Here is an 18,408-nt window from a genome sequence, read left to right as displayed (position 1 = left end):
CGCCCATCCGCCCCCCGGCCAATGCGGGCCCTCAAGCTTAGCACTCGGGGTCCCACGGGGCCTCACTGCTTTTGCACCAAATGTTTTAACATCGTGGCCTGAATTTTGTCCCTGAAAATTTACATGTTGGGGTCCTTACCCTCAGCGCCTCAGAATGTGACTGTGTTTGGAGCTGGGCCTTTAAAGAGGTGATTAAGGTCAAACGAGGTCACTGGAGTGGGTCCTAATCCCATAGGCCTGGTGTCCTTACAGGAAGAGGAGATCAGGACACAGACACACGCACAGGGACAACCACGTGAGGACGCGGGAGAAGATGGACGCCTCCACGCCGAGGAGAGAGGCCCCGGGCGGAGCCGGCCCGCCCACGCCTGGGCCTCGGATTCTGGCCTCCAGGACGGGCGACGGTGCCCGTCTGCAGTTTAAGCCGCCCGGGCTGCGGGCCGTGGTTACGGGGGCCCGGGAAACCCGCACACCTCCTATCAGTCCTGGTCACGGGCTGTGTCTGTGCCCTGGTGACCTGGGCTCAGACACAGCCCAGGGGGCTGATGCTCCCCAGCCTCATTCTGCCACCTGGAGTTCAGAGAACATGGTCCACCGTGGCTCTGGTGCACGGGGGTCCTGGCTGCTGCTTCTCAGACCCTGCGCACCCCCGGGAAGTCTGCATCCCGGCGTGGGACACCTGCCTCCAGTCTCCATCCAGGAAGCAGCGCGGTGATGCTTCACACTGAGGATTTCTTACTTTTCAACCCAATGCAAACTCCATCCGGCAGGCAACTCTGGGGTTTTGGGAGGGAGGGTAATTAGGTTTATTTATTCATTTAGTTTTTTAAGGGAGGGCCTGAGGCTTGAGCCCAGGACCTCACGCACGCTAAGCACATGCTCTACCACTGAGCTGTCCCCTCCCCCCAGTGCAGGCTGCTCGGGTGGGGCAGGGTCCAGGGAGGGAGTGACACCCTGCTGCCCCCAGAGCCAGGACCTCCCGGGGTCAAGTGGCACAGCGCGTCCTCCGCTCGCCCCGTGTCAGAGGTGTCTCCTTGTGCCTCTCCAGTGTCCCAGCGCTTGAATCTTCTTCGTGGAAATAGAAGACCCACTCATCCCAGGAACAAGGCGAGTGGCCCAAACACCCCGCCTTCAGGGCCACTCGGCCGCATGCTTTACGCAGAGGACTGAGTCCCTGGGAAAGGTCGTTCCCACCTAGGCAACCGCGGGCTGCGATGTCACAGGAAGAGCGCGGGGAGAGTCCGGGCTGCAGGTCAGTCGGCCGTCCTTCCGGTACTTGGCGGCAGGGTTCTAGTCCCCCCAGGCCCCCTAGCCGGGCTGGCTTCCCTCCCCTCCGCCCCCTCCCCTCCCCCTTGCCCCCTCCCCTTCCCCCGGTTTTACTGAGGTATAACTCGCCCATTTAGGGCGCACAGTTCAGTGGCTCTCAGTGTGTTCGCAGAGCTGTGTACCCATCACTACAAGCGATTTTTGAGCACCCCCTCTGAGACAGGGAGGGGGCACGACACCGCCTTTGAGAAAAGCAGGATGGCATGAAAACTGTTTAGAACCAACTCGGCCCAAGATGGAGGAAGATTGGGCCCCCAGGAGACCTCGGGCCTCGTCACACGCTCACTGTGGTACATCAGCGGCTCAGTGGCCCTCCCACAGGCGCTGTGACGGTTCTGAGGCCGACCTGAAGGCCGAAAAGTGGGCAGTGGCCCAATTCCAGGAACCCCCTGCCCCTTCCCCGAGGCGGTGGGAATACACCCCCCCCCCCCGCCTGTGAGCCTGTGAGCCCACCCCCAGCCCGCGAAGGCCAGCCCCCTGCCCCCGCACCCCTGGCCGCTCTCTTTCCCAGGAGACCCCACGCGCCGGGCAGCCCTCCCTTCTGAGACTGGCTGCATTCTGTCTACACAATGTGCATCTGTCTCTGACACACTTGCTTTCACTTTACTTAGAGCCGAGGACCCTCGCTTGGCAGAGGGAGCATCCCGGTGCCCCGCCTGAGACCTGGGGCCTGACCATCCTCCGCCTCCGCGCTTTCCTGCAGCGCCTTCCCCCATAAGAAGCCCCACGTCCTCGGTAGTCGCGCCTCACCCTCCCCGCCCCCAGCCCCCGGCAGCCACGATCTACTTTAGGTCCTACAGGTCTGCCTGTTATGGACATTCTATAGACATGAAACCACACAGCATGTGACCTCTTGCCTCCAGATTATTCTGCGCGGCCCCGTGTCCCCGGGTTCACCCACGTGGTAGCCTGTGTCAGAGCTCCTCCTTTTTAAGGATGAGTCATCTGCGCTGTACCTGTGGGCCACATCCTGCTTATCCATCCATCTTGCAGGGACACAGCTTGTTTCCGTCTCTTGGCTGCCGTGAACACAGGTGTGCACGTACCTCCTTGCGGCCCTGCCTCCACGGCTGCTTTGTTCCTTTTCATGGCCGAATAGCATTCCACTGTGCGGATGTAGCGTTGTTTCTCTACCCGTCGGCCACCGGGCATTTGGGCTGTTTTCACTCACTGCTGCTATGGAATGGCTGCTGTGAACAGTCTAGGGTCTCATGTGCCCGAGTTTTCATTTCTCTTGGGGGTTCCGACGTGGCTTTTTCCTCCACACCCCCAAGTAATTCTCTGACACCAACTGGGTGTCCCATGAGCGCAACTCAGCTCTGATGCTCTCCGCTGGAGTTAGCGTCAGACCCCCAGGGAAGGGGCTCAGCCCCGTGAGACTCTCCCCCTTGCTCCCCAACCTGTTCTTCTGACTGACTGTCCGTAGACTGGAGGTTCCTAAGACCCCCTCTTTAGGTTTGATTAACTTGCTAGAGTGGCTCACAGAGCTCAGGAACATTTTACTTACCAGATCCCTGGGTTATTATAAAAGGGTATAACTCAGACGGAAGGGGTGCACGGGGCAAGTGCAGGGAAAGGGCTGGGAGAGCTCACGCGCCTCCCACAGCCTCCGTGCCACAGCCCTGCCCTTCTGAGTGTCTTGGAGGCTTCAGGACGCAATTGATTGAATCACTGGTCACTGGTGATTGAACTGAATCCCCCGCCCCATCTCCTCCCTGGAGGTCTGGGGGAAGGGAGAGTTCCCACCCTCTAACCACAGGGCTGGCCCCCCCGTCCTTGGTGGGGCCCCAGAGTTGCCTCATTAGCATTGCAAAAGAACCTTTATCATTCTCAACAGGGAGGACATTCCAAGGGCTTTTGCAGCTCTGTGTCAGGAACAGGAGCAAAGACCAGAGAAATGGAGACAAAGGAATAAATATTCCTCGTTACGAATCACAGTGTCGCAGGTGTGTACTTCGGAGGGGAATTGCTGGGTCACGTGGTGTGAAAGGAAAATCAAAATAGAGTCAGTGTTGCTGGGGGAGCCAGGAGGCGGGGTAGGAGGTGTGACTTAGCCACGGCTCAGCCTGATGGAAGCTGGCTTCCACCCTGACGAAGGCCTCCAGAACGCCTGCCGGAAGCTCAAGGTGCTTATCGGACCCCTGCCCTAAAGTAACTCACGGCGGCCTACCCGTTCATCAGACCCCGACCCGAGGACCACTGTGCTCAGTTCCAGAGGGACGAATAACTTGCTGGCTCACATCAGAGTCACTCAGATATGTATGTCTGGTTGGGTGTTGCCTCTTTGGCTGTTGCCAAAATTAACTTGTAAAAGAGCTCGATCTAATTGGCTTAAACAAAATCAAGCACTTACATACATTTTTTAGAAATACAATAGAAAGTAACCCAAATGAATTTCGGGTTCATGGGATCTTGGAAATTTTAGTATTAAATTAATATTTGGTTTTAAATCTAGAGTTTGTTGATTCAATTGACACAGACACCTCTTTAGTGTCGACAACATTACGTGTAATACCTTTACCGCGCCTGGGTTTACTAGGAGTGGAGTAAGTTCAAGTTATCGCTGTTACTAAATTTGTCAGCAAGAAAAATAGTTTGGTGCGATGACATTTTCAAGTAAATTAAATGTAAATGAGATCAGAGTTTTAGGCAAACTCTTCAACAATAATTGTGTTTTATGACACTTACAGATAGCTTCCCCAACCCTCGCTGGTCACGTGACGCCTGAGAGTTGTCGGGGTTCAGCGCACCGGCGTGCGGGCGGTAAAGCAATTTACCAAAGACAAAGGACGAAGGTAGGAAAGGGTTCGTTAGCTGTGCTGCCGGGTGGCAGCGGGGCACAGACAGTGGGGTCTGTGTGCCCTGGGGTCCGTGTGCCTCGGGGGTCTGTTGCTGAGGTCCTTCACAGGAGGGGGACCTTTTACTGCTGTGCTGATGTGACATCGGGCACGAGGGGTCGGGGGTGTGAGGCCGGCCGGTGCACATGTCTCTGACTGGCTGGGGTGGAGGTAACAGGGAAGGGAGTGGGGGGTGGGGTGAGAGGGTGGGGCTCCCGGACTCGGGCAGAGGCTGTGACCGGCAGGCTCCCGGCCGCTGCCTAGAGCTGACCATCCTGTAGGTGGTGCGTTCAGCTGAGGCAGGTGCTGCTAGGAAAGGAACATTCTTTGTTATCTTTAACGGGCAGCAGCCTGACACCTGGGGGCCAAGGAGCAGGAATCTGCCAGGTGTCTGTGGACCCACAAGTTTTGTTACATTAAGTTACTTGGTGGAAATTTGTTAAATCTCTGGATCAGAGGCGTTGAAACTTCAGTCACTGAGCACAGGCTTCCGTTCACAGAACTAGGGGTATTTGGGACAATCAGTAAATGTGTTTGGCGCCGTGCTGAGGAATTAACTGTGAGAAAGTGCACGTTTCTAAAAATTAAAAAAAATTTTAAGTTTTCCAATCTAGAGTCCAGTCTCCAATTGGAATCTTCCAATTCCAATACTAAGGTAAACTCCCTTGTCAACTGCGTTGTCATCAGCTCTTTGCTCATGCCGTTTTAAGTCTTTAGTCATTTGTATACAGAGTTTTGCTCAGCTGCTTTACAAATACGCTGCATCTTCAGAGAGAGTCATGGGAAGGGCTCTGACATTTCCTCCAGAACACAGGCTTCTGATGAGCTTTCAGATCGTACCTTCGAACTGGGAAGAATCACAGGACTGTAACGCAGAAAGGGACAGCTTTGTGAAACTACTCACAAAAGATCAAGAATCAGTTCCACGGCACTGAACGAGCCGATGAGGAGGACTGTAACTTTTGCGGCTTTCTGTTTTAATCACTGCAGGCTCTTTGTGTTCTGCTTTCCCAGAGTTAAGAAAGTCTTTCCTCTCAGGCTGCTCTGACTTGCAGCAGTCTGATCCAGTAAACCTTTGCAAACAAAGATGAAACAGTTAGCTTTTCTCTGCACCTGGTCCCCCCAGGATTTGGAGACTCTTCGTTGAGTATTCTTATTTTCACAGCAATATAGCTATTTGCATATGTTCAATAAGAATTGGTTCTCCTTATAACGGGACCCAATTGGAAATTCTGGTTCTATTACCAAGGCTTTGACTGGAATGCCATTTTTGAGAAGGAAATCCGTAGAAGCAAAAATGAGCAAACAGCTTGAAGGAACTAAGATTAACTTCCTGGCGCCAACCATGCCCCTCGGGAAAGCAGCCTGAGGCCTTGTTTACCAGGTTGAGTAAGGAAGCTCACATCCTGGCGGGTGCAGGGACCTCAAGGTACTTGGGCACCCGGAGAAGACAGGAAAATGGGGTGTGGAGAGGATTGTGTCCCAGGTCTTGGCCAAGTACCTGGGACGTGCCCCGCCAAGTGAGGGTCCTTGGCTTCATGCAGGAAAGAATTCAAACATGAGCCGCAGCTGAGCAAAGGTAAATTTATTCAGAGAGAGACATACTCCGTAGACAGAGCGCGGGCCGTCCTGTTCAGAAGGGACCCCCGTGGCCTCAGAGCATGGGGCCGGCTGGGCACCACGAGGCCAGCCCTGAGGTGCGGGGCCGTGGGTTTCCTGGGCTGTGACGTCACATGCTGACAAGCTGGAGGGTTACTCCAGCTGCTTTGGGGACGGGCCTGGGAGTCCCAGGAACTGGGCCATCACCCACTTCTTGACTTTTTACAGTCAGCCTGAGAACTGTCATGCCCTGTGGGAGGGCCGTTTAGCATCCTGTTGTATTGCAGTGAGCGCACACTGGGCTCCACGTCCGCTGGGAGGTGAGTCTTCCGCCACCTTGGTGCTAATGGCTGTGCCATTCTTTCAATGGTTGTGCCCTTCTCCCTTCCCTCCTGTCTCAATTTAACAAAAACTGTAGGAATTGCAGGCAAAATCTTACAGCAAGTCCTTGCTAGACTTTCCTGGCCTTGAGAGGCCTTTTAAAGTTCAATCTGAGATTCTTTACGAAAAGTTCCAGCAAAGCCAATATAAAGGACCATAAAAATACAATCAACTGCTATTCTTATTACACTTCTGTAAATAGTCAGGCTGGGTTTATTGAAGCCAGGCTTATTTTGCAAACAGATTAGCCTTACTTTGGCTATCTGTGAGGGTGAGGGTGTTCTCAGAGAGAAAAGTTCCTTCGTGGATCAGGTTCTGGTGCTCCTTGGCTGTCTCCGGGGCTTTCGTATTTACCTGTCAACTGGGCTGGATCCTGACTTCTTCTGGTTTCCTCCACTCTCCGTACTGGCATTTTCAGTTTTCCTCCCACCCTCTTGACTTGGAATCATTAAGGGACATAAAAATGTCCCTTTCCCAAAGCCAGGCAAGCTGAAATTGGACAACTCGATACAAACTTCAGAGAAAGCACCGTAAGAGCTCGTGCAGAGACAATCCTTGCACCTGTTGCTTTATGTGAGCCACTCAGAGGGTTTACCTAACCCCCTAATGACATCACCAGAGACGGTTCAAACTGCAAAAGGTGCCTCGACCCCAACACTGAGGAGCCTTCAGCTGGCTCCCCTCTGGACTGGGTGCCTTACTGTGGCCCGGAGCACCGCTCGTTACACTAGTCACTGTCCTACTGTGTTCTCTCTTTGTTGTTTTCCAAGTGTTTATGTTTGCGTCTCTTACTGCCGTTCTGTGCTGCTGAGGGCTTGATGCCTGGTGATGACCGAGCAGTTCTGTAAGATTCCTCCTGAAGATGCATGAACTTCTACGGGGAACGGCATCTAAGACTCACTCCCTAGACGGCTCCTTGCTGCTCAGATGTGGCCGTAAACTCTCTAAAAGCGCACTTCTTACATAGCCACCTCTCCTCTGTGGCACGTGACTGCCTGGGAATGAGTCTTCCCAGCACCGATGTCGAACAACCAAGTGGTTGATCATCGACGCTTTCTAAAGAAAGGCCTTGATCAAAAGGGGGAAATGTGAAAGGAAAATCAAGGCAGGGTCAGTAGTGGGGGAGGATACAGTGGCAGAGCACATGCTTAGCATGCACAAGGTCCTGGGTTCAGTTCCTAGTACTGCCACTAAAAACATCTAATAATAAATAAATAAATAGACCTCATGACCTCCCCTCCAAAAAAGAAAAAAAAAAGAAAAAAAGAGTCAGTATTGCTAAGAGAGTCTCTGAAATGGAGCCAGGGGTCTGTTGAGAAAGTGTGACTGATGCACATCTGAGGCTGGAAGGAATCTGACCTTTCGACCTGATGAAGTCATCCAGAATATCCATCAAAAACTCAAGATACTTACCAGACCCCTGCCCTAAAATAAGTCATGATTCCTTAAGGACAAATATTGCCTGACTCATCAGCGTCAATCACAGTTCTCGCCAGACAACTTTAGAACCTTGTGGCTTTTGTCTTTATAAGCCCTTGACTCTTTCTCTTCCTTGGAACACTCTTTAAGTATCACTTGAATCTGTGTCTCCTGAATTCCAATTCTTAAGACCCTAAATAAACTCTGTTTTCTTATTTGCAGCCTCCTGCTTAAAAAAAATAAAAAAAATTTTTTTAACTGACAACGGTAACTCTGTGTAACATTTTGAGCAACTTCCACACTTGTTTCCAAAGCGGCTGCACCATTTTTTCCCAGCAGCAGTGTAGGAGGGCTCTCATTTCTCCACATCCTCACCAACACTTGTGTTCTATTTTTAAAAAATTGTAGCTGTTCCTGTGGGCACAGAGCAGTGTCACATGGTAGTCTGATTTGCATTTCCCTGGTGACTAATGATGCTGGGCACCTTTCCCGGTGCCTCTTGGTCGTCGATGCGTCTTCCTCGGAGAAATGTGTGGTCAGGTCCTTTGCCGTTTCTAGGCTGGGCTAGTTGTCCTCCTTTGCTGCGTTAAGGCTCTCTGTGTGTCTTCCCTTTACGAGTCCTAGACACAAGCCCTTTATCAGGGAAACGGTGGGCAGATGTTGTCTCCAGCTCAGTGGGCTGTCTTTGCCCCTTTTGATGGCGCCCTTTGAAGCACAAAAGAAAGGTAACCTTGACGTTTGCAGCCCCGTTTATGTAGTTTTTCTTTTGTTGCTTGTGCTTTTGGAGTCTTATCTAAGAAACCCTCACTTAACCCAGCGTTTACAGGGACTTACTACCACGTTTCCTGTAAGAGTTTTATAGTTACAGCTGCTATGTCAAGGTCTTTGATCTACTTTGAGCTCATTTTTCTGTGTGGTGTGAGGTACCTGTCCCTTTTAGTGACACTGCATTCCATTCCTATCTGTCCTCAGGAATGAGTGCTGATTCCTCTGACTACAAGTCCCTCTCCACCACCTGCTGCCTGAAAACTCCTATATATCCATCAAAACCCTGCCCCATGTCACCTCCGGTGTCAAGGCTCTTCCCATGTTCCTGGGTAGCTTTACCTGCTCCCTGGTATGCGGGCTCACAGCCAGCCCTGTGCTGAATGAAGCTGGTCATCTCTGAGTCACACCCTCTGGCGCATAGGAGGTGAGGCTGAAGGAGTGATTGTCATACGGTCAACATATACAGCAACACTCAGCCTGGCTCTGTGGCGGGGACTTTGCAATCCCCTCCACTCTTCACAAGAGCCACACGATGTGCCCCATGATACAAATGGGGAGACCGAGGCTCAGGAAAGGTGAGCACCTTTGCCAAGGTCACACACGCAGTGGGCGGATGGATGGTGAGTTTGTGAAAAGATGCATTCTGCATGGTGAGACTGAACTGGAGCCCAAACCCTCTCTTCCAGCCCCTAGTACCATCATCTACGTGCCTCAAGAAACATAACAAATCAAATACTCAGGGCAGGAGATGTCGATGGATAAATAAAACAGCAGTGCTGGAGAGTGACCTCATGGGCTGTCAAGAGAATCTGCGAACACCGGGCATTCCTATAAATAGTAGCTCTCCCAAAGCATCAGGTGTTCATTTTCCAAGCATTAAGCAATTCAGAGACATTAGGCAGGGGACGTTCCAATCGACACAGTGTCTGGAAACAAAACTCTGTTGTGACTAAGCGGGCCTTGGTTTTTAACACATGTTCTAGTACATCTTGCAGATGGTGCCCAACCTTCTGGCCCGTTTTCTCCGGGTGGTCCCTGCCTGGCTGTATGCGGACAGGTCGGCCAGCGGGGGGCTCGCCGCGTGGGCGCCGCCTCCCTGCCACCTGCCCCGCTCCCCGCGCCCCCCAGCTTCAGCCCTGCCGGCCTGGCCGCCCGGCCCCACGGCAGCCCCCCGGCCCGGCCCGGCCCGCCCCGCCGCGCCGCCTCGGCCGCGCCTGTGCCGGGGCCACCTTTCCTTGTCCTCACGTCCACTCCAGACAGAGTTCAGAAAGCCGAGCCCCCTTCCCGGACTCCGCAGCCTCCGCGGGGAGGCGCGCGGCCAGCCGGCGCCGAGCGAGCGGCCTCCCGACACGCCCGCCCGCCCGGAGCGCTGGGTTCCCGGGGGGGGGGGGCGGAAGGCGTCCAGGGCAACCTTCGTAATCTCGCGGCGGGGTAGGCCACCGCCACGGCGCGGGCCCCGGGCGCAGACGCCCTGCCTCCGCAGCGCTTGGCGGCGCCCCGCTCTTCTGTGTGCTGAGGGCCGGCGCACCCACGCGGGGCGCGGGGTGTCCGCCCCCCCCCCCCCCGGCTCCGAGCCCGGGGCGGCGGGCGGCTTGAGAGGGGCCGCGGGGAGGACTCGCAGCGCGGCCCGGCAAAGGCTCCACCAGCCGAGCTGACTGGCTGGCCTCCAGCAGGGGTGGAGGAAAAGCGCATGATGCGAATCAAAGGAAGCGTGTGCGTGTGTAGCCCTCACACTGAGCAAATACTCTTTCAGAAAGTTCCTTCCTCCCGCGGACGACAGCCCCACGGAGGCGGGCCAGGTGGGGAACAAGTGTCCCGCCCCACGACGGGGGATCCAGCCCCACTGGACAGGGCTGTGCTGCCTGCAGGCTCCGAGTCTGGGGGTTCTCTAGGACCTTCTGTCTCGCGCTCAGCAAGCCAGCTCCTCAGCGGGGCCTCAGGTGCCGGCCCAGATCTCCAGGCCCGGGGGGGGGGGGGGGGGGACCGTCGCCGACGACTACGACAACGGGGATGGTGATGGGCACGGTGCGGATGGTCACGCAGAACCTGAGCTGGTCTGTGAGCCTGGCGGCTCCGGGTGCGCTGCTCCGTGCTTTAGTGGAAGACGCCTCCCTGGGTCACTCTGACCCCATGCCTGTCTGTCCCGGTTTTGGCGTCTGTCTGACTCTCCTGAGCTGGGAGCCCTGTGTTCCTGGGGCCCCGCCCTCTACAGCTGTCCTTCCCTGTTCCGCCGCGGGAAGGTTTTCTGTCGTCCCCGGTGACGGGCTCCCCTCCCTCCCAAGCACAGATTCTATACCGTGTCATCCGCATTTAAGAAAAGTCATTGGAAGGAGTGGACTCCAGGGAAGAGACTCCAAAATCCTGCCTCCTTTGTTCCCGGGTCCCCGCTGCCCCCTGGTGGCTCCCTTGGAGGCAGCGCTGGAACTGGTGGCCCTGAGTTTGCAGCCACCTGGCAGGGAGGTGGGGTGGCCGCAGGATGACACAGGAGTGGAGGAGGGGCCGACATACTCCAGTTCAGCTTATCAGCGTCCCTGTCCCCGACCACAGCCTCCTCCCATTGTCCCAGCTCTGGGAGCCTGCAGCCGCCCCTCCCAGTGTCCGCCTCCCTCCCTCTCCTCTGTGTCTCTGTCTCTGTGTCTCTCTCTGTGCGTCTCTGTGTGTCTCTCTCTCTCCCTGGCTCTGTCTCTGTGCCCCTCTCTGTGTGTCTCTGTGTGTCTCTGTCTCTGTGCCCCTCCCCTCCGGGCTCTCTGTCCACGGCCCCTCCTCACCTGCCGTGCTTCACCTTCCTGTAGCTCTCATGTTCGGTGCCGGCGTGTCCCTTCTCCTGTGGTCACCTGCGGCCGCAGGCTCCAGCCCATCTCCTGCACAGGTGCTGGTCCTCTGTTCGCTCTGGCCCCCCTGAGACCCCCTCCCTCGGTCCCTGGCCCATCCTCAGGGCGTGTCCCCGGCTGATGACTGCCCACATGGCCTGCCCCCAGCACTGAGTCTCCCTCCGCGGCCCCTGGACAGGCCATCTGGAAAGCAGGCTGCTGCCAGTGGCTCAGCCACCAGCAGGAAATTGTTTCCTCTTCTGAGCATCTGTGGGAGCTCAGGCCGCACCCTGAGAGGACAGAGCGTCTCCCTGCGGACTCTGTCCTGCTCCCCCAGTGCAGCCTCTGGTGCCCCAGCGTTTACACCCTGGGGGTTGCCGGGGGTCCCCTGCTCTCAGTGTCAGGGACGCAGGGAGCAGGAGGGTCCGAGCCCACAATGGTGGGGCTGATGTGACAGTGTGTGTGCACGTGTGTGAGTGTGCACACGGACCTGTGTGTACGTGCTGTGGTGTGTCCTTGTGCCTATGATGTGAGGCGTATCTGTGTGCACGTGTGTGTGGGAGTGGCAGGCTGGCGTGTGCACACGTGGGTGCACATACATGTCAGTGCGAGCTTTATGTGGACGTGTCAAACCCAGCATGAGAGCGGCGTCTCCTCTTGCTCCAGGGAGAGCAGAGGTGAGGCCGACCACACCGACAGGGGATGCACAAGGGAACCCCAAACCATGAAAGGTGACCCCAAGTGTCACCACCGTTGTCATCACCACACTCGTGCCCTCCCAGCAACGTCAGTGGTAAAGCGTCCTCCCGGACAGGCTGCGCTCTGACCCGCAGCAGGAGACAGGCAGGTGTTGACAGAAAATGTCTCGCATCACGTATGCTAAGGTTTTAAAGGTGGCCACCAGGAGAATGGGAGTGGGCTACAGAACTTCCAAACCATGGAGACAAAGCGCGGAGCAAAGAAACCGAGTCAGTACAATGAAAGGCTGGGGAGGTGCCGGCAACGGTAAAAACCACGGTAAATAGGCAATACGCTGGTGCAGCCACTGTGGAAAACAGCATGGAGATCCCTCAGAAAACTACAAATAGCTCACCATACGCTCCAGCAAGCCCACTCCTCGGCACGTATCCCGAGGGAACTCTAATTCAAAAGGACACCTGCCCCCCCGGGTTCACAGCAGCACCATCACGACAGCCAAGGCGTGGAAACAGCCCAAATATCCCGCAAGCGAAGCGCCCTGGCCTCCTGGTGGATGCAGGGTGGGGTCGGTGGGCCGGGCGCACCTGCGGCGGACCCAGGCCTGCTCTGCCCAGCCAGACCTGGCTGGGCTCCCTGGTGACCCTTGTGTCATTTTGTTCCTGACTTTTTACAGCAAAATCACCAGAGTCTGGACAACACGACTCAAGACTTAGTTTTACCTTCTTTTAAGGCAGAGACCATTGGAAACCAGCATCCATTGAGTACTTACTGTATGCCCGCACAGTCGGCAGCCGGTTTAGCCTCTCAGTGTCCCTGGTGGGTGGACTTGAGGACTCCACACCTGTCCCAGCGTCCCCCGTCACTACCCCAGGCCTGCCCCTCGGCCACACCTCCCGTGCTGGCTGCCCCTGTCGTCCAGCCCTCGCTCGTAGTCCCTCTCCCCAGGGATGCATCCCCCCGCTTTCCAGGCTCACCCTGAGCCCAGCCTTCTGCTGGAACACCTCTGGCCGTCTGGTCCTGTGCAGGTGAGCACTCTGTCCAGAACGCAATCAGTCTTGGGGCAGTTGCTTGGCCGAGGGCCTGCTGGGTGCTGGGGCAGAGTGTAAGCAAAGCAGACAGTCCTGCCCTCCGTTGGGGGTGTGGCCAAGGAGGCAGCTCGGGGGGGGGGGGGGGGGGGCAGGCCCTGCTCCCCTGCCTCTGCCCTTCTTGTCGCGGATCTGCCAGGCGCCTCCTGCTGTTGCCACGCCTCCTCCCAGGTGGCGCTGTTCTGGGGCAGGAGCCCCTGGATACTCGTCTTGCTTGCTTTTGGCCCCCGGCTCAGCCTGGTGCTCACGGGAGGGCCTGTCCGCTCTGGCGGGACCTGCTCCAGCTGGACACATCGGGATGCTTCTGGAACTTCCACGGGCCCCCGTGTCTCTCTAGGTGTTCTCCACTGCGTTTGTGTCAGTTTGGTGCCACAGCCCTAGAGACCTCTACGGAAGAGCAGAGCAAGTGGAAAAGACGGAAGGGAAAGCGGCAGCAACCGGCACACGTGGAACACGCGGCGGCAGCGAAGTGCAGGGCGGCCGCGCGGGGGAGGAGGCGCGGCCCCACGGTGCGTCGCTGGGGTGCAGGGGCCGCCCGCTGCGGCGTAGACACGGACCTGGGTTCAAACGAAACGGCCTGTCTGCGCTGAGCGCGCGGCGGAGGACGCGGTCGGGCAGGCGCGGGGGCAGGGCGGAGCCGGCCCTCGCTAAGTTAGCGGGAGTTGGTGGCACCGCCTGACACGGACCCGTGGGAACCAGGAGAGGAGAGCAGAGGTGGCCGCACGGCACACTCAGTGCCACTGGATCATTCACCCAAAAATGGTTAAAATGGCCAATTTCATGTTCTGGATGTATATTTTACTACAAGTTTAAAATTTTGAAAAAGTAAAAAGTGGTGTCTCAAGGCCACGAGGTCTCTGGGCGCCGGCCCGGCTGTGTGCCAGGTCTGGAGAGAGAGCCGGGGTGGGGGCGGGGCAGGCAGATGGAGCGATGGGGCTGGCGGGAGGCTGGGCCAGGATTTGCCGGGCCTCCAAGTTCCCTGGGCGGGAGGAAGCAGGCCACACTCGTACAGGGGAGGGGAGGGCTGGGGGCAGCCCAGGAGGGGAGCGGGGAGGGTGTCGGGGCCAGCAAGAGGAGGATGCTGATGCGGCACACACTGCACTCTAAGGATGGCCACAGAGATGTTTCCCGTCCACGTCGTCCTCCAGCCCTGCCCCGCCTGAGTCTGCATGGGACTTCTGGGCAACCTCTGATGTCAGGTCATAAAAGCAAAAAGGCTTCCCTCTCTCCTCGTCCCCGACTGTGTGGAGAAGCCTGTGATGGCTGGCTGTCCCAGCTGATGGCGAGCGCCAGTCAGGGAGTGGGGCCTTCAGAAGGTTGCGGAAGACCACAGGCCCCAGGCTCGCTGCCTCCAGCTGAGTGGACACCGGCAGACCTCGCTGAGTCCTGGCCCCTGGCTTATACCACTAAGTTTGGGGACATCTGTTTTGCAGCTGTGGGGGTCGAGAACAAGGCAACCCTGGGGAATGGGGGAGGGGGAGATGGGCCCATCCAGGTCAGCATCCCCTGGATCCCCGAGCTGGCGGCCCCCCCATCCCCACCCACCTCCCGGCTCCACTCACACTGCCGAGTCCTTTTGGGGCCAGCCTTCCAGCTTGGTCACTGGGCAGGGCTGCGGGGGCACTAGGGGTGGAGCAGAGAGAGGTGGGGACAGTCAGGTGGACCTGAGGGTGCGGGGAGGAGACAGAAGCCTGGCGGGGCTGACCGAGGGTGTGGCCGTCTGAGGTCAGGGGAACTGAGCAAGGCACCAGGGACCTGGTCCCTCACCGCAGACCCCAGCCGGGCAACCAGAGGATCCGAGGAGGCCCACGGCTCTACCTCCAGAAAGTCCCAGAAGAACCATTGCCTGTCTGCTGCGACCCGCCCAGGGAGAGTCCGTGCTGTGCGGTGACCACAGTGACAGAGAGAGGTGGGCATGCGGAAGGGCAGAGGACCCCAACTCCGAGGAGAAGCCTGTCTGCCAGAGTGAAGACGGAACAGACTCCCCAGAGCCTGAGTGCAAGCCAGGGTCCCGGGAGCAGGCGAAACGGGGTCGCGATGCTCTCCTGCTGTGGACTGTGTCCCCCCCAGATTCATAGTTTGGAACCCTGACCCCCTAGGTGACTTCGAGGGTCATTAAGACTCAGGCCGTGAGGGGTCCCTGACCCAGGGACCTGCGTCCTTGGAAGAGGGAGGGACAGAGCTCCCCCTCCCCATGGTACCGACCCTGCCGGCCTCCCGGACTCTGAGAAATAAGCGTCCATCGTTCCAGCCCCCAGGTGAGGTACCTGCCTTCTCCCCACAAGGCCTCCCCCCTGGGGCTCCCCCCACTGCTGGCCCCCTCCTCTGCTTCACAGACCACAGAGTCTTCAACCAACAGTCGGGGGCCTGTTCTTGCCAGGGAAGCAGAGACGCAGGGTAAAGGGGGTGACTCCCCGACTCTGCCTCGGAAACCCCGTCCCCACCCACCCGGCCTGGGTGCCACCCACACACCAAAGCTGCTCACTCAGGTCTCCTTCTGGCCGTGGACTCCCCACCCACCATGTTCTCGGGGACAGCAGCAAGGGACAGACACACCTTGGCAGCCGGCAGCTCCCTGCCTGACACAGACAAGGGAGTGATTCCCACCAAGGAGGCCCCGAGCCCACGAGGGGCCTGGAGCCTGCCTGGTGCCTGGCCAGGCGCCTGCCTTGTGGGCAGCTGGGGTGCAGCCCAGGGAACCCGGGACCAGCTGTGCTGGCCTTGTCCTCTGAGCTGGGTTGCCCCTGCCCCTCGGGTGCCAGGCGGCTGGGACGCCGTAGATGGGGACAGGCCCAGGAAGAGGCACCCCAGGGCCACGATGCAGTCCTGCTGGGGCCCCGGCTACACCACCCTCTCATCCAGTCACCCTAAAACCCTGCGCCCAGCGGCACTGCCCTCTCTCGTGGACTGGGGAGGTCAGGAGAGGAGAGGGGCGGGCTGACCCCTTCCCCGGGGCCCGTAACCACTGGGTGTCCTGCCTGGACCATCACGCAGAGCCTCGGGCCACCCTGGGGTGTGGGGAGCCTCAGCCATGGGGAGACCCCCTTCCCCACACGGCGACGGACCACCCACAGCCCGGGCCCCGCTGCGCTGAGCCGCCAGGCCCGCCTCTCATCTGCTCAGAGGAGCCTGGAAGTTCAGGCCTGTCGGTCCTGAGTCACTTCACTTTGCTCTCACCACTGGCTTATTTCCCCTTGTTTAAACCCAACTAGGGTGCGTGCGGCAGTGTCTGGGGACTGCAGCCCCGCTGCTGGGGGCCTCCCAGCGGGGCTGAGGCTCAGGCCAAGTAGCCCCCACTTCGGAAGCTGCTGCTCTGCCGTGAATTCCAGGCCGGGGCCCCCAGTCGGGAGCCTGGAGCCCCAGGGGCCAGGAGGCTAGCGCAGCTGGAAGCAGTTCCAGGTAAACGAGTACTTTTTAGCGTTAAGTTTGCCCCAAATATTTCAAGGGACATACTTACACTACACTGAGCTGAGAAGACCTTGTGTGCTTTGCCTGCTGGCACCCTGCGCCAAGCCATGTGCGTCCCTGCCACGTGGGGGCTCATCGCACCCCACCCTGACCTGGGTGAAGACCCAGTTCTCCTGCCCTCTCACAAGCGGTGGGGGTCCCCAGGCCCCCCCAAGAGACCTACTACGTGAGGGATGAGATTTTCTTACCCTCTGGGCGCCTGTGGTACCATCAGTCCTGCCATGAACCACCTGCTTCCAAAGGTGACCATAACACCAGGGCGAGGACGGGCTGGGGACACCGCTGGTCACAGCACACTGGCCCGGGCGCCCTCGCAGCTCAGCAGGGAGTCAGCTCCATGCACCAGCTCAGTGGGGCGCAGCAGCTCCCCGGTCCCCAACCTGCCTGCCCCAGGACATGCAGCTGACCCCCTCACTCAGCCCACCTGCCCTGTGCCCCCACTGCCCTTGCCCCAGGCCCCTGAGCACATACGCCCCGCTATGCTGGTTTGGCCTGTTGGTTAGAACTGAGGCTTGTCGGGCAGGTCTGAAGGACGCAGACTCTGAGTTAAGGGTTAAGGGTCAGGGTGTGGTTCAGGGTCGGGTGTGGGTCAGGGTCAGGCTGTGGGCTGAGCTAGGGGTATGCATGGGGGGTGCGTCCCCTCGTATCTCCCTGGCACTGGGTGGAAGAGAGGAAAATCCTCCTCCAGCCTCTGCTCCCTGTTTTGTTCAGTCATTGCTTCAAATTTCTCCCGAGAAACAACCCCAAACCTGATGGTTTTTCACAATGAGCTGTCAGGCCACAGCATCACCCCAGGCTTAGCTGGGATCAGGGCCTTTGCTCCCAGCTGTGCTGGGCTCTGTGTGCTCCCAGTGCCCCATCTGGTGAGGGCCTCGAGACTGAGGGCACACAGGGCCTTCGGGGACTGGCTGAACAGCACACAGCCACTTGTGCCCACGGCTCATTGGCCAAAGGAATTCACAGGGCCATGTGGACTTTGGGACCTGCTCCAGGGGAGGCACATGTCCTGCACTATGAAAGGCAGGAGGGAAGGCCTAGGTCCATCTCGCACCTGGGCCTTGGCCCCGGCCTCACGTCGTGGCCTGGACGCAGCCTGCCCTGGGAGGCCGGTGCTCCTGACCTCATCTCCGATCAGCACGTCAGGTCAGGGGGCAGTGGGAGAAAGGTTGAGAGGTGGGGTGACTGCCCCAGGGCCACCTTAGCAAAGTCCCACAGACGGGGCGGCTTAAACAGCATTGTTTACTGTCCCCCGTCCTGGAGGCCGGAGTCCCAGGTCCAGGGGTGGGCAGGGCCGGCTCCGCCCAGGGCCTCTCTGCTCGGCGTGGAGACGGCCGTCTTCTCCCGCGTCCTCACGTGGTCGTCCGTCTGCGTGTGTCTGTGTCCTGATCTCTTCTTGTAAAGACGCCAGTCCTGTGGGATTAGGACCCACCCCAGGGCACCTCAGTCATTTTACACTAATCACCTCTTTAAAGGCCTCATCTCCAAATTCAGTCACACTCTGAGGTGCTGGGGTTTGGGCTTCAACATGGAAATTTGGGAGGACCCAATCCAGGCCATGGCAGGGAGGTGGTCAGTGACACAAGGTCCCCCTTCCCGTCCCCGAGGTGCGACCATCTTGTGACCTGAGCAGGCACTCAGCAGGGGCCCCGGCCTCACTCAGGCCAGCTGCCCTTCCGGGGAGAAGTCCTGTGTCTGCAGCCCAGGCCAGTCCTGAGACCACGCTGCTCACGTGGACTGTCAGTCCCTCCTGTTCCCTCTAATGTGACCATTTGTTCATTCACAGAGGTGCCCAAGCAGGTAGAGAGGAAGACCAGGGCTGCTGTCTGGAGCCAGCGGCTGGAGGAGGAGACTGACCAGTGGGGCAGGGACGGGGCACTGTGTGAAGATGGGCCAGCCTGTCAAGGGGAGCCTCGGAACTAGATCAGGCTGGACTCTTCACTGACGGCATAGGAGAGGCCAGGGGACTGGAGACCAGAGACCTGCCAACACCCACGTGAGCGAGCAGGGCAGGTGGCT

At 58.2% G+C, this 18,408-nt stretch overlaps 1 long non-coding RNA gene across 1 annotated transcript; it reads left to right on the top strand.

Moving 5' to 3' along the window:
• Positions 1 to 3,271: 3,271 nt before the first annotated feature.
• On the top strand, positions 3,272 to 6,082 carry LOC140699087 (uncharacterized). The gene is made up of 3 exons (XR_012077105.1): positions 3,272 to 3,585; positions 4,017 to 4,121; positions 5,991 to 6,082. It is a non-coding gene; the product is annotated as an uncharacterized lncRNA (long non-coding RNA).
• Positions 6,083 to 18,408: the final 12,326 nt, after the last annotated feature.

This window comes from Vicugna pacos, chromosome 10 (genome assembly GCF_048564905.1).
Source record: "Vicugna pacos chromosome 10, VicPac4, whole genome shotgun sequence".
Lineage (NCBI taxonomy): Eukaryota > Metazoa > Chordata > Mammalia > Artiodactyla > Camelidae > Vicugna > Vicugna pacos.
The sequence above is the reverse complement of the archived record's forward strand: the minus strand, read 5'-3'. Positions and strand labels throughout refer to the sequence as shown.